General features: G+C 41.4%; 1 protein-coding gene and 1 long non-coding RNA gene across 4 annotated transcripts in view; one reads left to right on the top strand and one right to left on the bottom strand.

The window, feature by feature from the left end:
* Window positions 1-20,928, bottom strand: part of ADAMTSL1 (ADAMTS like 1) — a 692,925-nt gene that overhangs the window by 423,520 nt on the left and 248,477 nt on the right. The window lies entirely within an intron of this gene.
* Window positions 885-19,363, top strand: LOC115653492. Its single transcript, XR_004000934.1, has 4 exons — window positions 885-895; window positions 11,828-11,832; window positions 18,608-18,954; window positions 19,212-19,363. It is a non-coding gene; the product is annotated as an uncharacterized LOC115653492 (long non-coding RNA).

Below are 20,928 nucleotides of genomic sequence, written 5' to 3'. Positions count from 1 at the left end.
AGTGGGGACTCCAGGGAATTGAGTCTGCAGCTCACCAGGGAATTGGTGGGAAGAAGAAGTCAGGGGGGAAAATCTCTTTGTGTTAGATTTACTAAGCCTGACTTTGCATACCCTCTGGGTGAGGGGGAAGAGAGATTAGCTCTCTCGGTACTTGTGTTTCCAGGACTGGAAGCAGGGAATCTCCTAGGGTCATCCAGGGAGGGGAGCCTGGGAGGAAGAAACAAAGAAACAAGGGGAGGGGGTTATTCCCCTTTGTTGTAAGACTCAAGGCATCTGAGTCTGGGGGTCCCCCAGGGAAAGTTTTGGGGAGACCACAGTGAGCTAGGCACTGTATAATTCCTAGCTGGTGGCAGCGTTATCAGGTCCAAGCTGGTAACTAAGCGTGGAGGTTTTCATGCTAACACCCATATTTTGGACGCTAAGGTCCAGACCTGGGAAGAAATGTTATGACATCTCTGCACAGCGTTAAGAATATGGGGAAGCCACACTGGTAAAGATGGATTCCAAATAATCCTCTCTCTTAACTAAGGTTGCCAACTTTCTAATCACACAAAACCAAACACCCCTGCTCGCTCCATTCCCCCTCCCTCCATCACTTACTCTTCCCCACTCTCACTCACTTTCACTGGGCTGGAACAGGGGGGTTGGGTGCAGGAGGAGGGCTACAACTGGGGGTGCAGGCTTTGGGGTGGGGCTAGGAATGAGGGCTTTGGGGTGCAGGAGAGGGCCCAGGTTAGGGCAGTGTGTTGGGGTGTGGGGTCTGAAAGGGGCGGCTCTAGGGATTTTGCCACCCCAAGCATGGCAGGCAGGCTGCCTCCGGTGGTTTGCCTGCGGAGGGTCCGCTGGTCCCACGGCTTCGGAGGACCCTTGGGAGGGGATTGGGGTGTGTGAAGGGGTGAGGGCTCCAGCTAGGTGGTGCAGGCTCTGGGGTGAGGCTGGGGATGAGGGGCTTGGGGTGAAGGAGGGGGCTCAGAGCTGGGGAAGAGGGTTGGAGTGTGGGAGGGGGTTCAGGACAGGGAGTTGGGATGTGGGAAGGGTGCAGGCTTTGAGAGAGAGTTTGGGTGTGGGAGGGGACTCCTGGCTAGGAAGGGGGGTTGGGGTGGGGGTGAAAGGTCACAGTAATGCTAACAGCAGCTCCCAGGAAATGGCCGCCAGGTCCCTTCAGCCCCAGATGCATGGGTGGCTAGGGAGGTTCCACACACTGCCCTCGCAACTGCAGGCGCTGCTCCTGTAGCTCTCACTGGTCGCAGTTCCCAGCTAACAGGAGCTGCAGAGCCGGCACTCAGACCAGGGGCAGTGCGCAGACCCTCCCTGACTGCCCATGTGTCTAGGGGCCACAGGGCCCTGTTGGTTGTTTCCAGGAGCCACGGCAGGCAGAGAGCCTGCCTTAACCCCAGACCCCCACTGTGCCGCTGACTGGAATTTTAATGGCCCAGTCAGTGGAAACCGGATGCCTGGCAACCCTATTATTATTATATACAAATATACAAGATTTAGCTACCCATGTACATTGCTGCTCCAGCAGGGTTCTGATGGCTTCTACAACAGAAGACAGGGAGGCCAACTACAGGGCCCCAACTCATTTAAAGGGATGTTACCCAATTCCTTTACACGACATCATTTTAAATGGTATTTGGGATATGTCTGAAATAACTTTAGTTAAACATTAAGTGGGAAATCTTCCAGTATTTCTTTTTATACAGACTTCTAACACTCTGCTGCTATTATCCATATTACAATGTAAGTACAACATTAATTTTCTGTACTTTAGCACTATATATAAACTTTTTTTTCCTTTCTTTACAGAGATGATTCTTAGCCTAGATAATGTGACCTAAAATGTAGTATGTCACATGATTTTCTTTACAATGGCTCAGTCCTTATCAAAAGACTTGTCTTGTCAATAATCAAAAGTCTGGGGGCTCCTTGTAGCAAGTAAGTTTGCAGTACATAGATTAACAGTTGACTCATTCCACTGTTTGCAGTCAGCTAGAAAATCTGTGGCCGGTATCCAAAATGTTTACAGGTATTGTGATCCAGACCAGCCTATAGACACATTTTATAATTTTGCATAATTTTCTAGGATGGTCACTACCAGTTATATTTATACCCACCTCCCCTCTACCTAAAGCTCTGATTGGATCTTCTCTCTGGCTGAAGACATGTCAGCCATGCAAAAAAATAGCTCAAAATGAAAGCTTTCCAGAAAACTAGCTAAAAACAGCTGAGCTTGCTTAGTAATTACAACACCTTTCTGGTTACTTCTGGGCCCTTCTAGTTGAGTTGCCCTGCTCTGTTCTCTGTACATGTGCAAATATGCAGATAATTCAAACAAACGCATACCTCCTCAACACGGCTCTTCTCTCTCACTTTTTTTTTTTAAATACTAGACTATATTTTTTAAATACTAGACTATATATAGAAAATGTGGCATAAGACCACCTTGGCTTAACCATGAGATCTTGCGTGACCTACAAAATAAAATGGCGTCATATAAAAAATGGAAACTAGGTCAGATTACAAAGGACGAATATAGGCAAATAACACAGGAATGCAGGGGCAAGATTAGAAAGGCAAAGGCACAAAATGAGCTCAAACTAGCTATGGGAATAAAGGGAAACAAGAAGACTTTTTATCAATACATTAGAAGCAAGAGGAAGACCAAGGACAAGGTAGGCCCACTGCTCAGTGAGGAGGGGGAAACAGTAACGGGAGACTTGGAAATGGCAGAGATGCTTAAGGACTTCTTTGTTTCGGTCTTCACTGAGAAGTCTGAAGGAATGTCTAATATAGTGAATGCTTATGGGAAGGGGGTAGGTTTAGAAGATAAAATAAAAAAAGAGCAAGTAAAAAATCACTTAGAAAAGTTAGATGCCTGCAAATCACCAGGGCCTGATGAAATGCATCCTAGAATACTCAAGAAGTTAATAGAGGAGGTATCTGAGCCTCTAGCTATTATCTTTGGGAAATCATGGGAGACGGGGGAGATTCCAGAAGACTGGAAGGGGGCAAATATAGTGCCCATCTATAAAAAGGGAAATAAAAACAACCCAGGAAACTACAGACCAGTTAGTTTAACTTCTGTGCCAGGGAAGACAATGGAGCAGGTACTTAAAGAAATCATCTGCAAACACTTGGAAGGTGGTAAGGTGATAGGGAATAGCCAGCATGGATTTGTAAAGAACAAATCGTGTCAAACTAATCTGATAACATTCTTTGATAGGATAACGAGCCTTATGGATAAGGGAGAAGCGGTGGATGTGATAAACCTAGAATTTAGTAAGGCATTTGATACAGTCTCGCATGATATTCTTATAGATAAACTAGGAAAGTACAATTTAGATGGGGCTACTATAAGGTGGGTGCATAACTGGCTGGATAACCGTACTCAGAGAGTAGTTTTTAATGGCTCCCAATCCTGCTGGAAAGATATAACAAGTGGGGTTCCGCAGGGGTCAGTTTTGGGACCGGCTCTGTTCAATATCTTCATCAATGATTTAGATGTTGGCATAGAAAGTACGCTTATTAAGTTTGCGGACGATACCAAACTGGGAGGGATTGCAACTGCTTTGGAGGACAGGGTCAAAATTCAAAATGATCTGGACAAATTGGGGAAATGGTCTGAGATAAACAGGATGAAGTTCAATAAAGATAAATGCAAAGTGCTCCACTTAGGAAGGAACAATCAGTTTCACACATACAGAATGGGAAGAGACTGTCTAGGAAGGAGTATGGCAGAAAGAGATCTAGGGGTCATAGTAGACCACAAGTTTAATATGAGTCAACTGTGTGATACTGTTGCAAAAAAAGCAAACGTGATTCTGGGATGCATTAACAGGTGTGTTGTAAACAAGACACGAGAAGTCATTCTTCCGCTTTACTCTGCGCTGGTTAGGCCTCAACTGGAGTCTTGTGTCCAGTTCTGGGCACCGCATTTCAAGAAAGATGTGGAGAAATTGGAGAGGGTCCAGAGAAGAGCAACAAGAATGATTAAAGGTCTTGAGAACATGACCTATGAAGGAAGGCTGACGGAATTGGGTTTGTTTAGTTTGGAAAAGAGAAGACTGAGAGGGGACATGATAGCAGTTTTCAGGTATCTAAAAGGGTGTCATCAGGAGGAGGGAGAAAACTTGTTCACCTTAGCCTCCAATGATAGAACAAGAAGCAATGGGCTTAAACTGCAGCAAGGGAGATTTAGGTTGGACATTAGGAAAGAGTTCCTAACTGTCAGGGTAGTTAAACACTGGAATAGATTGCCTAGGGAAGTTGTGGAATCTCCATCTCTGGAGATATTTAAGAGTAGGTTAGATAAATGTCTATTAGGGATGGTCTAAACAGTATTTGGTCCTGCCATGAGGGCAGGGGACTGGACTCGATGACCTCTCAAGGTCCCTTCCAGTCCTAGAGTCTATAAGTCTATAAAGCTCTTATAGATTAATAAGAGTTTTGCCTCATTACGTGTAAGTAATGGATTTTCCTGAGTAAGGACTACGGGATCAGACCCCAATTAGGGATTTATTTACCAAGTGCCAAAGGGTTAAATGGTGTTTAACCATAAATTTAAAGGTGTAAAATTCTAAGTTGTAGGTTTGGTTTTATTTAATGCCACAATTCTGAAGTAAGATTAAGAGAAGAAAGAAAGATCGAACAAATTAATTGCACTGTATTTTCTTCATTACGGTATTTTATTTGGTTTCAAAGAATCTCTGAAAAGACTTTGAAGGCTTCTTAACTGTGGCAATAGGCTTTCCATGGGCTGTCCAAAATTAGAGGTTTCTGCTGTAATTAAATATAGGAACAAAGTCAGCCTTCTAAATGCTATTCTAAGTAAGTACATTTGTATTCTGAAACAGGTCCTCTATGATTGAATCACTTTGTAATACTATAGCAACACAATCTACAGTCACATTTGGGATTTTTTCCATCAACACTATGTTCCTGGGGGAAAATTGATATAATTATAATTGAAAATGTCAGTATTAATGAAAAAAATGGTATCAAATAAGAGGCTCTGAACAAAAAAGTATATATTTGGTCATATTAAACCAATTTCTCACATTCCTAAAAAGCATCAGTTTTAACCTCTGTCACCATTACCCTAATAACAGGACCCTACATCTGCATCCAAACCCAATTATATTATATTATATGCAGTTATATATCTTTTCCGTTATTATTGGCTTACTTCAATAAGTAAAAACCAATGTACCTAATGGTATGTTGTGATGGATTAGGGTGTATGTTTACAGTTTGATATATGCAAATACAAACTCCATTTTGCTTTGTGAATCCTATTTTGAGTATAAACGGCCTTGTATTAGGAACTCAGCTGCCTCTGGGCTTGGCTACCAAGCAACCCAATATGCTCGGCTGTGCCCAATAAACCTGCACTAAGGGATTGTGCAAGTCTGCAGTGGCATCAGGCCTGCCTTCTGTCCAGCTCTTGCTGCACCCTTTTCCTGCTCCACTCCAGCCCTAGTCTCTGCCTACTTCTGAATTCCTGATTCTTAACTCCTGGCTCTGACCATTGGCTTGTCTCCTGACCATGACTCTGGCTCTGCCCTTTGGGTCTCTTTTGGCTGCTGACTTCAAACCTGGGCTCGACTCCTGACCACAACTCCAGCTCTTCCCGTTGATTCTGCACTGACCATTAGGTCTCAATGGCCGGTAGCTAACCAGACCATCGGCTTTCCCTAGCTATTGCTCTGATGCCACAACATGTAGCATTTCCCTAACTACCATTTACGCTCCTGGGGAATCTGGTAAAAACTAAATGGAGGGGAACCAAACCCACCAATCATAACCACATTGCTGGGTATCTTTAAGAAACAATCTTGAAATGGTTTAATAGGAGAATGATGATAAAAGCTCTGTATGTGCAGAATGTAAAGGAGTGCAGCAGAATAGTAATCTAGTCATCTTGTGACGCTACTTAAGGAAAACAGCTAATGGAACATGCACGTACTTCAGTACCACATATGAAAGGTACCAGGACAAGTGGAGAGTCATGCTACAACACCTCTATAGTCTGCCAATTGCCAAGCAGCAGCAGGATTCTGTTTTGATTCCCATCAATCTAAATTAAATCTACAGTTATAAAAGACTAATGAAAACATACACAGGCTCCACTGTGTTGTATAATAAGGGCCCAGTCCTACTCCCAGAGAAGTCAAAGACCAAAACTCCCATTGACCTGAATGGAGGAAGATCAAACCTTTAATGCCCAAGAACATGTTCAAATAACGTTCGGAATGATAATAATTTTGATCATTCAGAACAGCCACTAGATTTTTTTTAATCAAGAGGTTAAGTACTGCCTGGCCCCAGTAATTATGAACTCAGTGTGAAAATACTAAGCTACAAAAGCTAAACCAATATTTAAGGCTACTGAGAGAGAGTCAACACTGGGTCCTCAGTGGATGTAACTGACAAACTCCACTGGAGTTAACTGAGTTATGTTGACTTATAGTCACTGGGGATTTGGAGATGAGAGCCCAATCCTGCAAGGCGGTGAGTGCCCTCAACTCCCATTGCATTCTCAGGAAGTTTAAGGCATTCTCAGCATTCCAAAAGAGGCACTCAGCAGCACTTTGCAGGATCAGATCCTTGAATATGCTATTCTCCTATAAGACGACACTGAAGCACTGCAGTCGTTCAGTGCCTTACACAGGTATCCAGCTGCAAGTCTTGTTAGTTTTTTAAGGGGATCTGAACTTCTCCAGACCAATGGCAAGATCTACTAATGATTTTCAAAGCAGAAGAAACATGCTAAGGGGTGGAAGGGGAGAGAGAAGAGGAAGAAAATGAAACTCAGGATCATTACTTAACTCAGAGTAAATCATCCCTGTGTTTCTTATAGTGGTAAAGTAAAATCATTGTGCTCTGTGCAAATCTTCTTGTGGTAACAGTAATTTATATTGCTGTCACGAGTAAATGAAATCTAGTAATAAAATACAGAAACTAAAGACAAAAGGCTAAGCTTGGAATCTTGCTCTGAAATCAGGGGAGTAGCCAGATGAAAGCCTATAGCAGAAGGAGTAAAATCCAATAACACAGCAGGATGCAACACCATATGAATTATTCCCCATTGTAGCATATCATTGTTGTGACACTCCCGATGTCTCAACTTCCCGTGCTTTCAGCTCTGCTTAAAACACAGTGAAGCAGCCACAAATCAAGGAAACTGTTGATAGCTAGGGAATGCCATTGAGCCTTTTCTCACGCACATGCACACTTTGAGTCATGAGAAAAAGTTGCTGGTTATTAGAGAATCAGAATCTCACTCCTGGCTATGACAGGGGGCAAATCTGATTTGGGGAAAAATTATCTTGGAAGTTGTTCAACATTTACTTCGTGTCTGCAGACAGAAAGGAAGTGGAGAGAAGCCAGAGGAGGAGAAGAGGAAAAATGCTTGCCTTTATGGAAAGAAATATCAGATGGTATGCAACATTATCACATTAAAATGAAGCTTGCATGTTGTTGCTGCATGCCTGGATTAATTATATAACTTCTGTTCTGTCACTACCAGGAATTATACATTTCTGTACAGTAGCTGTAGGGGTTTTCCTGTCAGGCATCTGCTGCTGTTGCTAACCCTCAGAAATTGACTTATATTGGCTGCAGACAAGTTTGTGTCAATTTTTTTTACCTTTAATACTTTTATATGGTTTCCTCATACAATTTAAGAAAATTAGACTCAGTGAAAGATGGTCGATAAATGACTAAGCGGGTAGAGCTTCTGTCCCTTGCATCCAACGGAATCAAGGCTCATCAGACAAACATACATAACTCTAAGAAACGGAATTACACCAGTTTCTTTTGGCAAAGTCCACCACAGGAGGGTAGAAGTGGTGGTACAGGCTAAAAAGTGTGCAGCATTGGCCTGGAAGAAAATATGGACAAGACAGAGAATACAATGAAAGCAATGTGACCCAATAAGCTGAGTGAGAGTTTTGATCTCAGATCTACCACTGGAGAGGTATAGTTCGGACAGCCTCACCCACAGGAAAAGAGAAACTAATTTCCTCAGAAACAGGTGGACTAGAGTTGTAAGGAGGGTGCTAAACTAATAATAAAAAGGAGAGTAAGAGATGAGCACTCAGCACAAAATCAAGATGTTGAAGAAAAAAATTAATCAAGGACCACAGAATATGAAGAGAAGAAATTCTTTAAAATCTAATGTTGTGCCAATATTTAAAAAAGAGTAAACAAGATGACTGTACAATTACAGGGCTGCTAATCTGACATCAGTCATGGGCAAGACAATGGAATAGCTGATACAGGACTCAATTTATAAAGAATTAAAGGAGGGTGATATAATTAATGACAATCAGCATGGGATTGTGGAAAATGGATCCTGACAGACTAATTTAATATTTTGACAAATTTACATGTTTCGTTTATAAAAGTAATGGCATTGATGTAATATATCTAGACTTCTGGAGGCATTTGACTTGGTACCATATGACATTTTCATTAAAAACTAGATTATAAAATTAACAACACATTAAAGGGATTAAAAACTGGCTAACTGATGGGTCTCAAAACATAACTAAAAGTGAGGAATCATCATCAAGCAGGTATGTATCCCACAGGATGTGTTCTTGGCTCTATGCTATTTAACACATCAATGAACTGGAAGAAAGCATAAAATCATCACTGATAAAGGTTGCAGATGAAACAAAAATTGGGGGAGTGATAAATAATGACAAGACAGACCACTGATATAGTGCAATCTGGATCACTAGGTGCAAAAAAGCAATGCACATTTTAATGCAAGGGAGTTCTCCAGGTGAAGAAGGAGCAATTATGTGACCCTTGGAGTAAGTTTGTTGTCTGTAGTGTGCGTGTTTGTGGTGTGCATGCTGCTTGACTGAAATATACTGTTTGGTCTGTTTGTTTGGAGTTACCATGTGCTGACCATGTGTGAGCTGAGCTAGCAGCCTGGTAGGCAAGGCTGAAAGCTTCTTAAGGAGGTTTGATCCCTAAGCCCTTTAGCACTCATCAACTATTAACCAGGGGGTGGGGCTACTCAGGAAGACCAGGGCTTTAAAAAGCCTGCTCCTAAGTGACCAGAGGAGCTAGGGAACAAGAGCAGTTAATAGAGGAGTTTTGCAAGGGAGTTTAGACGGGGGAGTGTGTGGGAGGGGGCTAGATAAGCTTAGCATTCTTTAAACTTAAAGCCAAAAACACCCCATGATACAAACAAACAAAGGAACGAACTTCAGGAGTAAAAAGATAATGCAGGCAGAAGTGCAGCAGCAGAGTAGAGGCTATACAGTTTATTGCACCCAATACAGCATGTATGATTACCTGCTCTCTGGACAGGTGGCATATGTGTGCATTCAGTGCAAGGAGCTCTGGGTCCTCAGAGACCATGTACGGACTTTGGAGACCAAAGTGGCTGAACTGGAGGCGCTCAGGGAGACAGAGAGGTATGTAAATGAGACTTTCCAGGACACAGTAGAATGGTCCCACCTCTGGTATGACAGCCTCTGTTATATTGAGGAGGATGAAAGTCTCAGGGAAGGAGAACATCCAACTGGAGCAGAGGGAAATGATCCCATAATTGGGACCCTCCTGATGTTGTGGTATCATTTCACACTGAGGATACCCCTCCAGGGGAGGGAACTCCAGTTATTAGGAAGAGATAGGTAATAGTTATGGGGAATTCGATCATTAGAAACACAGATAGCTGGGTTTGAGATGACCAGGAGAACTGCATGGTGACTTACCTGCCTGGTGCAAAGGTTGGAGATCTCAAGCCATCTAGATAGACTTGTGTGTCGTGCTGGGGAGGAGCTGTTGGTCATGATACATGTAGGTACCAATGACATAGGGAAGGATAGGAGAGAGGTCCTGGAGAATAAATTTAGGCTACTAGGTAAGAAATTGATAGTCCAGGACCTCCATGGTAGCATTCTCTGAAATGCTTCCAGTTCCACATGCGGGGCCAGTTAGGCAGAACTGCAGTGTCTCAATGCGTGAATGAGATAATGGCGTAGGGAGGAGGAGTTGAGATTTATTAGGAACTGGGGAAACTTTTGGGAAAAGGAGAGCCTATACAGGAAGGATGGGCTCCACCTAAACCAAAATGGAACCAGATTGCTGGCACTTAAATTTAAAAAGGTCAGACAGCAGTTTTTAAATTAAGGGCTGGGGGAAAGCCAACAGATGCGGAGGAGCAAATGGTTCGGTCAGCGACATCCCTTAGGGGAGGATCTATTAATGGAGATTCTCTAGGTCCTAGTAAGGAGAAGAGGATAGAAGATGATAAAATATAGATAGGATCTGATGAGAAACAGTCAAATGAAAAAAGGTCCCATTCAATTACATCACATAATGGCAGACAGCTAAAGTGACAAGTTTTTAAGGTGCCTATATAGCAATGCTAGAAGTCTAAATAATAAGAAGGGTGAGCTAGAGTGGCTCATATTAAATGTGGATATTGATACAATACGCATCACAGAAACTTGGTGAAATGAGGATAATCAGTGGGACACAGTAATACCAAGGTACAAAATATATTGGAAAGACAGACCAGGTCAGGCTGATGGGGGACTGGTGCTATATGGGAAAGAAAGCATAGAATCAAATGAAGTAACAATCTTAAATGAACCAAACTGTACCACAGAATCTCTAGTGATAGAAATTCCATGCTCTGATAAGAATATAGCAGTAAGGATATATTACCAACCACCTGACCAGGATGGTAATAGTGACTGTGAAATGCTCAGGGAGATTAGAGAGGCTATTAAAATAAACTCAGTAATAATGGGGGATTTCAACTATCCCCATATTGACTGGGTACATGTCACCTCAGGACGGGATGCAGAGATAAAGTTACTTGACACCTTAAATGCCTGCTTCTTGGACCAGCTAGTCCTGGAACCCACCAGAGGAGAGGCAATTCTTGATTTAGTGCTAAGTGGAGCACGGGATCAAGAGGTGAATATAGCTGGACCGCTTGGTAATAATGACCATAATATAATTAAATTTAACATTCCTGTGGTGGGGAAAACACCACAGCAGCTCAACACTGTAGCTTCTAACTTCAGAAAGGGGAACTACACAAAAAATGAGGCGGTTAAACAGAAATTAAAAGGTACAGTGCCAAAAGTGAAATTCCTGCAAGCTGCATGGAAACTTTTTAAAGACACCATAATAGAGGCTCAACTTAAATGTATACCCCAAATTAAAAAACAAAGTAAGAGAACCAGAAAAGAGCCACTGTGGCTAAACAACAAAATAAAAGAGCAGTGGGAGGCAAAAAGGCATGCTTTCAAAAGTGGAAGTTAAATCCTAGTGAGGAAAATAGAAAGGAGCATGAACTCGGCAAATGAAGTGTAAAAATATATTTAGAAAGGCCAAAAGAGAATGTGAAGAACACCTAGCCAAACACTCAAAGTAATAGCAATTTATTTTAAATACATCAGAGGCTTCCCTTTTAAAACCCAACTCTCTCTGCTAAAAAGCCCCTAGCAGAGAAAAGAAAAATATAATATTCCTACTGGCTTCTGGATTCTGTCTATCCCAACGCTGCACACCATGTCATATAACCTATTCCCAGATTTGGACCTTAGCGTCCAAAATATGGGGGTTAGCATGAAAACCTCCAAGCTTAGTTACCAGCTTGGACCTGGTACTGCTGCCACCACCCAAAAAATTAGAGTGTTTTGGGGCACTCTGGTCCCCCCGAAACCCTTCCCTGGGGACCCCAAGACCTAAACCCTTGAGTCTCACAACAAAGGGAAATAAATCTTATCCCTTCCCCCCTCCAGGTGCTCCTGGAGAGATACACAGAAGCAACCTCCGTGAATCTAAGCAGAGGGAGTCCATCCACCCTCTGTAATTCCAGTCCTGGAAACAAAAAGCACTTTCCTCTTCACCCAGAGGGAATGCAAAATCAGGCTAGTAAATCTAACACACACAGATCTCCCCCTGACTTCTTCCTCCCACCAATTCCCTGGTGAGCTGCAGACCCAATTCCCTGAAGTTCCCCACTAAAGAAAAACTCCAACAGGTCTTAAAAGAAAGCTTTATAGAAAAAGAAAGAAAAATACATACAAATGGTCTCTCTGTATTAAGGTAACAAATACAGGGTCAATTGCTTAAAAGAATATTGAATGAACAGCCTTATTCAAAAAGAATACAATTCAAAGCACTCCAGCAACTAGAGACATGTAAATACCAAAAAAACATAAATCCTATCTGATCTTTTTGTACTCACAACTGGAAACAGAAGATTAGAAAGCAGGAAATAGAAAAATCCTTCCCATAGCTAAGAAAGAGTCAGGCAGAAGACAAAGAACTCAGACACACAATTCCCTCCACCCAGAGTTGAAAAAAATCCTGTTTCCTGACTGGTCCTCTGGTTAGGTGGTTTAGATTACTTCTTTCCAGGTAAAAGAGACATTAACCCTTAGCTATCTGTTTATGACAGGGGCCACTGGATGATCGAGCTGCTAAAGGAGCACTCGAGGGGGATAAAGCCATTGAGGAGAAACTAAATGAATTCTTTGCATTGGTCTTCATGGCTGAGGATGTGAGGGAGGTTTCCAAACCTGAGCCATTAGGTGACAAATCTGAGGAACTGTCTCAGATTTAAGTGTCATTAGAGGAGGTTTTGGAACAAACTGATAAACCAAACAGGACCAGATGGTGTTCACCCAAGAGTTCTGAAGGAACTCAAATGTGAAATTGCAGAACTACTAACTGTAGTCTGTAAGCTATCACTTAAATCAGCTTCTGTACCAAATGACTGGAGGATAGCTAACATGATGCCAATTTTTAAAAAGAGCTCCAGAGGTGATACCAGCAATTACAGGCCAGTAAGCCTGACTTCAGCACCGGGCAAACTGGTTGAAATGTTAGTAAAGAACAAAATTGTCAGACATATAGAGGAACATAATTTGTTGTAAAGGGAAACCATGCCTCACCAATCTACTAGAATTCTCAGGGGCAGGGGAGGTCAAAAAGCATGTGGAAAAGGGGGGGGTGGGTTCAGTGGATATACTGTACTTAGTTTTTCAGAAAGCTTTTGACAAGGTCCCTCACCAAAGGCTCATTAGCAAAGTAAACTATCATGGGATAAGAAGGAAGTCCTCTCATGGATTGGTAACTGGTTAAAAGATAGGAAAAAAGGGTTGGAATAAATGGTCAGTTTTCAGAATGGAGAGAGGTAAATAGTAGTGTCCCCCAGGGGTCTGTACTGGAACCAGTCTGTCAAAAACAGATAGCTAAGGGTTAATGTCTCTTTCACCTGAAGCACCTGACCAGAGGACCAATCAGGAAACCGGATTTTTTCAACTTTGGGTGGAGGGAATTGTGTGTCTGAGGTCTTTGTTTTCTGGCTGCCTGCTTTCTCTGAGCTTTGGAGAAGTAGTTCTGTTTTCTAATCTTCTGTTTCTAAGTGTAAGGACAAAGAGATCAGATAGTAAGTTATATGGTTTTTTTTTTGGTATGTGCATGAATATAAGTGCTGGAGTGCTTTGATTTGTATTCTTTTTGAATAAGGCTGTTTATTCAATATTCTTTTAAGAAATTGCCCTGTATTGGGTCATCTTAATACAGAGAGACCATTTGTATTTTTTCTTTCTTTTTATATAAAGCTTTCTTTTAAGACCTGTTGGAGTTTTTCTTTACTTCAGGGAAATTGAGTCTGTACTCACCAGGGAATTGGTGGGAGGAAGAAATCAGGGGAGATCTGTGTGTGTTGAATTGGCGAGCCTGATTTTGCATTCCTTCTGGGGGAATAGGAAAGTCCTTTTTGTTCCAGGACCGGGAACGGAGAGGGGAAGTCACTCTGTTTGGATTCACAGAGCTTGTGTCTGTGTATCTCTCCAGGAGCACCTGGAGGGGGGGGGGGAGGGAAAAAGGATTATTTCCCTCTGTTGTGAGACTCAAGGGATTTGGGTCTTGGGGTCCCCAGGGAAGGTTTTTCAGTGGGACCAGAGTGCCCCCAAACACTCTAATTTTTTGGGTGGTGGCAGCAGGTACCAGGTCCAAGCTGGTGACTAAGCGTGGAGGTTTTCATGCTAACCCCCATATTTTGGATGCTAAGGTCCAAATCTGGGACTAAGGTTATTACATGAGTGGCAGCAGGTGGATTGGTAACTGGTTAAAAGATAGGAAAAAAGGGTTGGAATAAATGGTCAGTTTTCAGAATGGAGAGAGGTAAATAGTAGTGTCCCCCAGGGGTCTGTACTGGAACCAGTCCTATTCAACATATTCATAAATGATCTGGGAAAAGGGGTAAACAGTGAGGTTTCTAAATTTGCAGATGATACAAAGCTACTCAAGGACAGTTAAGTCCCATGCAGACTGCAAAGAGCTATAAAAGGATCTCTCAAAACTGGGTTACTGGGCAACAAAATCGCAGATGAAATTAAACGTTGATAAATGCAAAGTAATGCATATTGGAAAACATAATCCCAACTACACATATAAAATGATGGGGTCTAAATTAGCTGTTACCACTCAAGAAAGAGATCTTGGAGTCTTTGTGGATAGTTCTGTGAAAACATCCTGGAAATGTGCAGCAGCAGTTAAAAAAGCAAACAGAACGTTGGGCATCATTAAGAAAGGATTAAATAAGACAGAAAATTTCATATTGCCTCTATATAAATCCATGGTATGTGTACACCTTGAATATTGTGTGCAAGATTTTGTCACCCCATCTCAAAAAAAAGATATATTGGAATTGGAAAAGGTTCAGAAAAGGGCAACAAAAATGACTAGGGTGTATGGAAGGCCTTCCATATGAGGAGAGATTAAGAAGACTGGGACTTTTCAGCTGGAAAAGAGATGAAAAGAGACGACTAAGGGGGGATATGATAGAGGTCTATAAAATCATGACTTGTGTGGAGAAAGTAAATAAGGAAGTGTTATATATTATTTATTCCTTCTCATGACACAAGAACTAGAGATCACCAAATGAAATTAATAGGCAGCAGGTTTAAAATAAACAAAAGGAAGTATTTTTTTCACACAACGCACAGTCAACCTGTGGAACTCTTTTTGTCAGATGATGTTGTGAAGGCCAAGACTATAACAGCATTCAAAAAAGAGGGTAGGTCCATCAATGGCTATTAGCCAGGATGGCAGAAATGGTGTCCCTAGCTTCTATTTGCCAGAATCATGGAATGATTGAAAGGGAATGGATCACTTAGTTACCTGTTCTGTTCATTCCCTCTGGGACACCTGGCATTGACCACTGCTGGAAGACAGGATACTGGGTTAGATGGACCTTTGGTGTGACCCAGTATGGCTGTTTTTATGTTCTTATATTCTAATTTAAGACCAAAGACTCTTCAAAAAAGTAAGCAGTCATGAATAAGAGGGACAGTCATGTCATGGATCCATAAGAGAGAGGAAACAAAGGATAGGAAAAAATGGTCAGTTTTCATAAATAGTAGAGTCTCCCAAGGATTTATAGTGGGATCTGTGCTGTTGAACATATTCATAAATTATAGACTCAGACTTTAAGGTCAGAAGGGACCATTATGATCATCTAGTCTGACCTCCTGCACAATGCAGGCCACAGAATCTCACCCAGTCACTTCTATAACAAACCCCTAACCTATGTCTGAGTTATTGAAGTCCTCAAATTTGTGGTTTGAAGACCTCAAGCTGCAGAGAATCCTCCAGCAAGTGACCTGTGCCCCACGCTGCAGAGGAAGGCGAAAAACCTCCAGGGCCTCTGCCAATCTGCCCTGGAGGAAAATTCCTTCCTGATCCCAAATATGGCAATCAGTTAAACCCTGAGCATGTGGGCAAGACTCACCAGCCAGCACCCAGGTAAGAATTCTCTATAGTAACTCAGATCTCAACCCATCTAACATCCCATCCCAGACCACTGGGCATACTTACCTGCTGATAACCAATGATCAATTGCTAAATTAATTGCCAAAATTAGGCTATTCATCATACCATCCCCTCCATAAACTTATCAGGCTTAGTTTTAAAGCCGGATATGTCTTTTGCCCCCACTACTCCCCTTGGAAGGCTGTTCCAGAACTTCACTCCTCTAATGGTTAGAAACCTTCGTCTAATTTCAAGTCTAAACTTCCTAGTGTCCAGTTTATATCCATTTGTTCTTGTGTCCACATTGGTACTAAGCTTAAATAATTCCTCTCTCCCCCTGATATTAATCCCTCTGATATATTTATAAAGAGCAATCATATCCCCCCCTCAACCTTCTTTTGGTTAGGCTAAACAAGCCAAGCTCTTTCAGTCTCCTTTCATAAGACAGGATTTCCTTTCCTTGGATCATCCTAGCAGCCCATCTCTGAACCTGTTCCAGTTTGAATTCATCCTTCTTAAACATTGGAGACCAGAACTGCGCACAGTATTCCAGACGAGGTCTCACCAGTGCCCTATACAACAGTACTAACACCTCCTTATCTTTGCTGGAAACACCTCGCCTGATGCATCTTAAAACTGCATTAGCTTTTTTAACAGCCATATCACACTGGCGGCTCGTAGTCATCCTGTGATCAACCAATACTCTGAGGTCCTTCTCCTACTCCGTTACTTCCAACTGATGTGTCCCCAATTTATAACTAAAATTCTTGTTATTAATCCCTAAATGTATGACCTTGCACTTTTCAGTATTAAATTTTATCCTATTACTGGAAAAGGGAGTAAACCAAGGTGGCAAAATTTGCAGATACTAATAAATTACCGGTACGCAAGATAGTTGAATCCAAAGCTGACTTTGAACAGTTGCAAAGGGTTCTCATATAACTGGGAATGGATGAGTCATTACATAATCTAAAAACTATTTCCTCATGCTAATTTTCCCCTACTGTTACTCACACCTTCTTGTCAACTGTTTGAAATGGGCCATCCTGATAATCACTACAAAAGTTTTTTTTCTCCTGCTGATAATAGCCCACATTAATCGATTAGTCTCATTAGACTTGGTATGGCAACCCCCATTTTTTCATGTTCTCTGTGTGTATATATACACACACACACACACACACACACATCTTCCTACTGTATTTTCCACTGCATGCATCTGATGAAGTGGGCTTTAGCCCACAAAAGCTTATGCTCAAATAAATTTGCTAGTCTCTAAGGTGCCACAAGTACTCCTCGTTCTTTCTGCTGATATAGACTAACACGGCTACCACTCTGAAAACAGTTTTTAAAGTCTCTCAGGATTTGGGGGATCTGACTCTTGGTTTTTGAATGCTTGGGGTTGGCAGTGCAGCAATTCTCCAGCAATCAGCTAAACTACATATGTAAACTCTTACTCTGCTTTTCTATTCCCAGGTTTACTATCTTGGAGGGAGGGGAGGATGAGGCTTACAGGAGACAAATTTACTGCAAATGTCATGTCAAATTATATCCAAGATGAATTTTATAAAGCACCAAGAATAAAATGTTTCCTACACTAATTACAAAGAATTAATCTACCCATGGATGTATGCCAGTCATTCGAAGACCAAGCCCTGAGATTTGAATAGGCTCATATAATCCAATTTGTCAAGGCAGAGAATGTAATTGGCAAACAGTATTTCCAGGTTTAAAACTAAAAACATGCAGACATTGAATTCCTTTGGGGACTTACAATAGATACCAATGTATTTTAATTAATGTTACATGACATGACGTGAGTCAGTATAACAAACTGCAATTAAAATTAACTAAACTCAGCACCAGAAATGTTTTTAAAATGAACACTTCTGGATTTGATCTTTGCTAACAGTTCAGCAAGAGATATTATGTAATGAAAGGCAGGTTGTTGCTGCAAAACTGTCACTTCCCTACATTGCAGCAAAAAAAAAAAAAAAAAATCTTCATTTCCCCTACTTCTATATAAGTCGATGGCAAATTGATTGACTTTGATTGGAGAAGGACCTGGGCTAACATGATTTATGTACACCATTTAAGTATGAGCTAGGGATAGAACAAATTTAAACTACAGGGTCAGTTCTTCTGTCTGTGACATAAATTGCACATGACAAGAAGGGTGCAAGCCAGGGTGGATAAAAATCAATGATTTAAGATTTTTTTTTTAAATCGGATTTTTGGATACAATGCTTTTTTGAGGAAAAACCTATCTTAATTAAAACAAAGATATCTCATCATGCAATAGGGATTATAATTTCTTATTCTATAGTATGAGGCAATATATCCATGTAATGTTTAAGAAAAGGTTTGTGAATTGGTTCCAATAGTTCATGGATTAGGGATGCAATTTTATGGGGTTCATGGGGCTTCTGTATAGATTATTTAGGTTAATCTTTCTATCTACCCAATGGGACTCAGTGCTCAGTGTAGAAGATACCATCAGAGATGCTTAGTTTTGCAGTTCTCAAACTGTGGATTTGTCTCTCCAGAGGTAATATGCTTGTTAACAGCAAAAATGTTTTAAAATAATATAATATAATATAATAATTTAATATAATATTATATAATATATAGAGGTGAGATATAAAAGACCTCAACCTTATTGTCCCTCTGCAAATTTGTGTACACAGAGCCAATCCCTTACTTCTCTCTAAAAGCGAAAAGTTAAAAAAAGTTCAATGAATAGAAGATTGTTGGGGGCAGAATAGATCTGGACCAGGAGAAGAAGTCTGGAGATAAATGTGAGAAGGCAGTAGAAACAAAAGTGAAACTGTCTGGGCAGCATATTCCTGAAGTCTTGGGGTCTTTCTGAGTGTAGCCTTCATTGTTTTGAGATCTACCACACCGTTCTCTCACTAGAAGGGAAAACCTATAATGGCAGCAGGCCATAAGAGAGACCCAGTTTGGGAACATTTTAATGAAGTTCCTCTACCTGTAGGTAAGACAGTCATGCGTTCAAGATGTAAACAGTGCAACAAAGAAATGCAAGGCTTGGTTGCCTGAATGAAACACATCATGAGAAGTGTCCCTTCTCAGAAGGAAGCTGCATTGGAGATGATGAAAGGAACAGGTCTGAACATGCAGGATCTTCAGGTTGGTAAACTTTTTTATTTCATACTTCTTTCTTAAGGGCTGCTTGTCTTCCTTCTGGACTATTCTTGAATTCTCATGTTTGAGCAAAAAATATAGTTGTTCCTCTATGGTATTGTGATAAAAAATAAAAATGAAATAGGCAGATCTTTCTTTTACAATTTCACCCTTAAAGGAGTACTGAGTGTCAGCGAATGCAATGAGTTGTACTAACTGAGCAGTATGGTGATAATAATTAACTGCACTGACATTTTGTTTAGGAGAATCCATCCTCAACATACAGGATTCTGAAGATTATCCACCTTCAAGATCACCATCATTTTCTATAGTTTCAGAGTTACCTGCCAATGACAGTGTTTCAGTAACATCATGTATGTCTCATAACCACAGTATATCACCTGTAGCAAAAAAAACAAAACAAAAAAAACTCCATCATCCAGAAATAACCATATATAAGTTTGTGATAAGAACCAACAGATTACAAAAAGAGGTAATTGATGAAAAAAATGCCTGGTTTGTTTATGCAACAAACTCCCGTTCCCGTATGATTGAGAACCCACACTTCACTAACATGGTTCAGTTATTAACACCAGGATACAGTCCACCCAGAGCAGATGTTGCAGGCAAACTGCTGGATAAAGTGTATGAAAGAAACTGAGCAGTGTGCAAAAAAGGTCTAGAGGGTGAAATTGTTAACCTGAGTCTTGATGGGTGGAGCAATGTCCACAACCATCCTGTTGTATGTGCTTGTGTGACAACAGAAGAAGGGAATGTCTTCCTTAGAGAAACAATTGATACATCAGGAAATGCACACACAACAGAATACTTACAAGAAGTAAACTATAACAAACTGTGGAAAAAAAATCACATGTCTAGTACGCAGCTTGGTCACAGACAATGCTGCAAAATGTAAGAGTGAAGAGAGTCCTAAGCTAACAACATATGGTTGCAGTGCTCATTTGCTGCACCTCCTAGCTAAAGACTTCAATGTTTCAGAAATAAAGGCTAATGTTGAAATTACAAAATACTTCTGTAACAACTGTTTTGCAGCAGCTGCTCTGAAAAAGCAAGATGGCTGACTAGGCTTTCTGATCAGAATCTCCCACAACTCCAAAATGCTCAGTTCCCCTGTCATCTTAGGTGAAAGATCACTTCGGGTTCTTTGCCCTTCTCTGAAGTTCATTCAAGCTGTGAGGAAGGTGACCTGGAGTCTAGTGGTGAAGGAAGTGCCATGCTGGTTTCTTACCTCCACTGGAATCTGCTAAAATACTAATTGATCAGTTCTGGCCCTATCTCAGGCAAATGAATGACCACCTGATGTATGATTGCCCATTGATTCTGACCACACCTGGCTGAAAGCATCTGCTTGTCCTTTGTTTGGGAGAAACCTGCTTACCCAGACTTCCCAGACTTGTCCAGTAAACACATTTTAGTTCCACATATCCTTCATATTTGTATGGTCCCTTGGACATTTACCATCCACACACCATGAAAAAATATTAATCATCAGTGTAGTATTAGTTTTCCAATGATACTTCACAGGGCACATATCAGATACAGACTGTACAGTAATGAATTGGGGTACACTGAACTGGTCAGGACAACTGAAACTCACAACCAGACATCACTGAGCACCTTGCCATCTTTCACAGGGATGCTGTTAGGTCACAGCAGGATACCAACCCACGGCCTGTGCAGCACTTAAGTCTCTCATACAACTTATATTGGACCTAAATGCTATAGAGACCTTGGAGTGGCCCCCTTCACAGGGTGAATTTCACTCCAAAGCGGTAAGCTAGATCAGAAAAGAAGTAACCCTATGCCCAAAAGGGGGTAGGTTGAGCACGATGGTTTGCTCAGAAAATGTAGGTGAGGCTAAAGTAAAATCCCTTACTTGGCATGCTCCCCTCCAAACAGCCTAAGGAAGAGGAACAAGTTAAAGCTGCACATTTTACAGTCTGCATAGGCAACATCATA

This window comes from Gopherus evgoodei, chromosome 6 (assembly GCF_007399415.2).
Source record: "Gopherus evgoodei ecotype Sinaloan lineage chromosome 6, rGopEvg1_v1.p, whole genome shotgun sequence".
NCBI classification, from domain to species: Eukaryota; Metazoa; Chordata; order Testudines; family Testudinidae; genus Gopherus; species Gopherus evgoodei.
The sequence above is the reverse complement of the archived record's forward strand: the minus strand, read 5'-3'. Positions and strand labels throughout refer to the sequence as shown.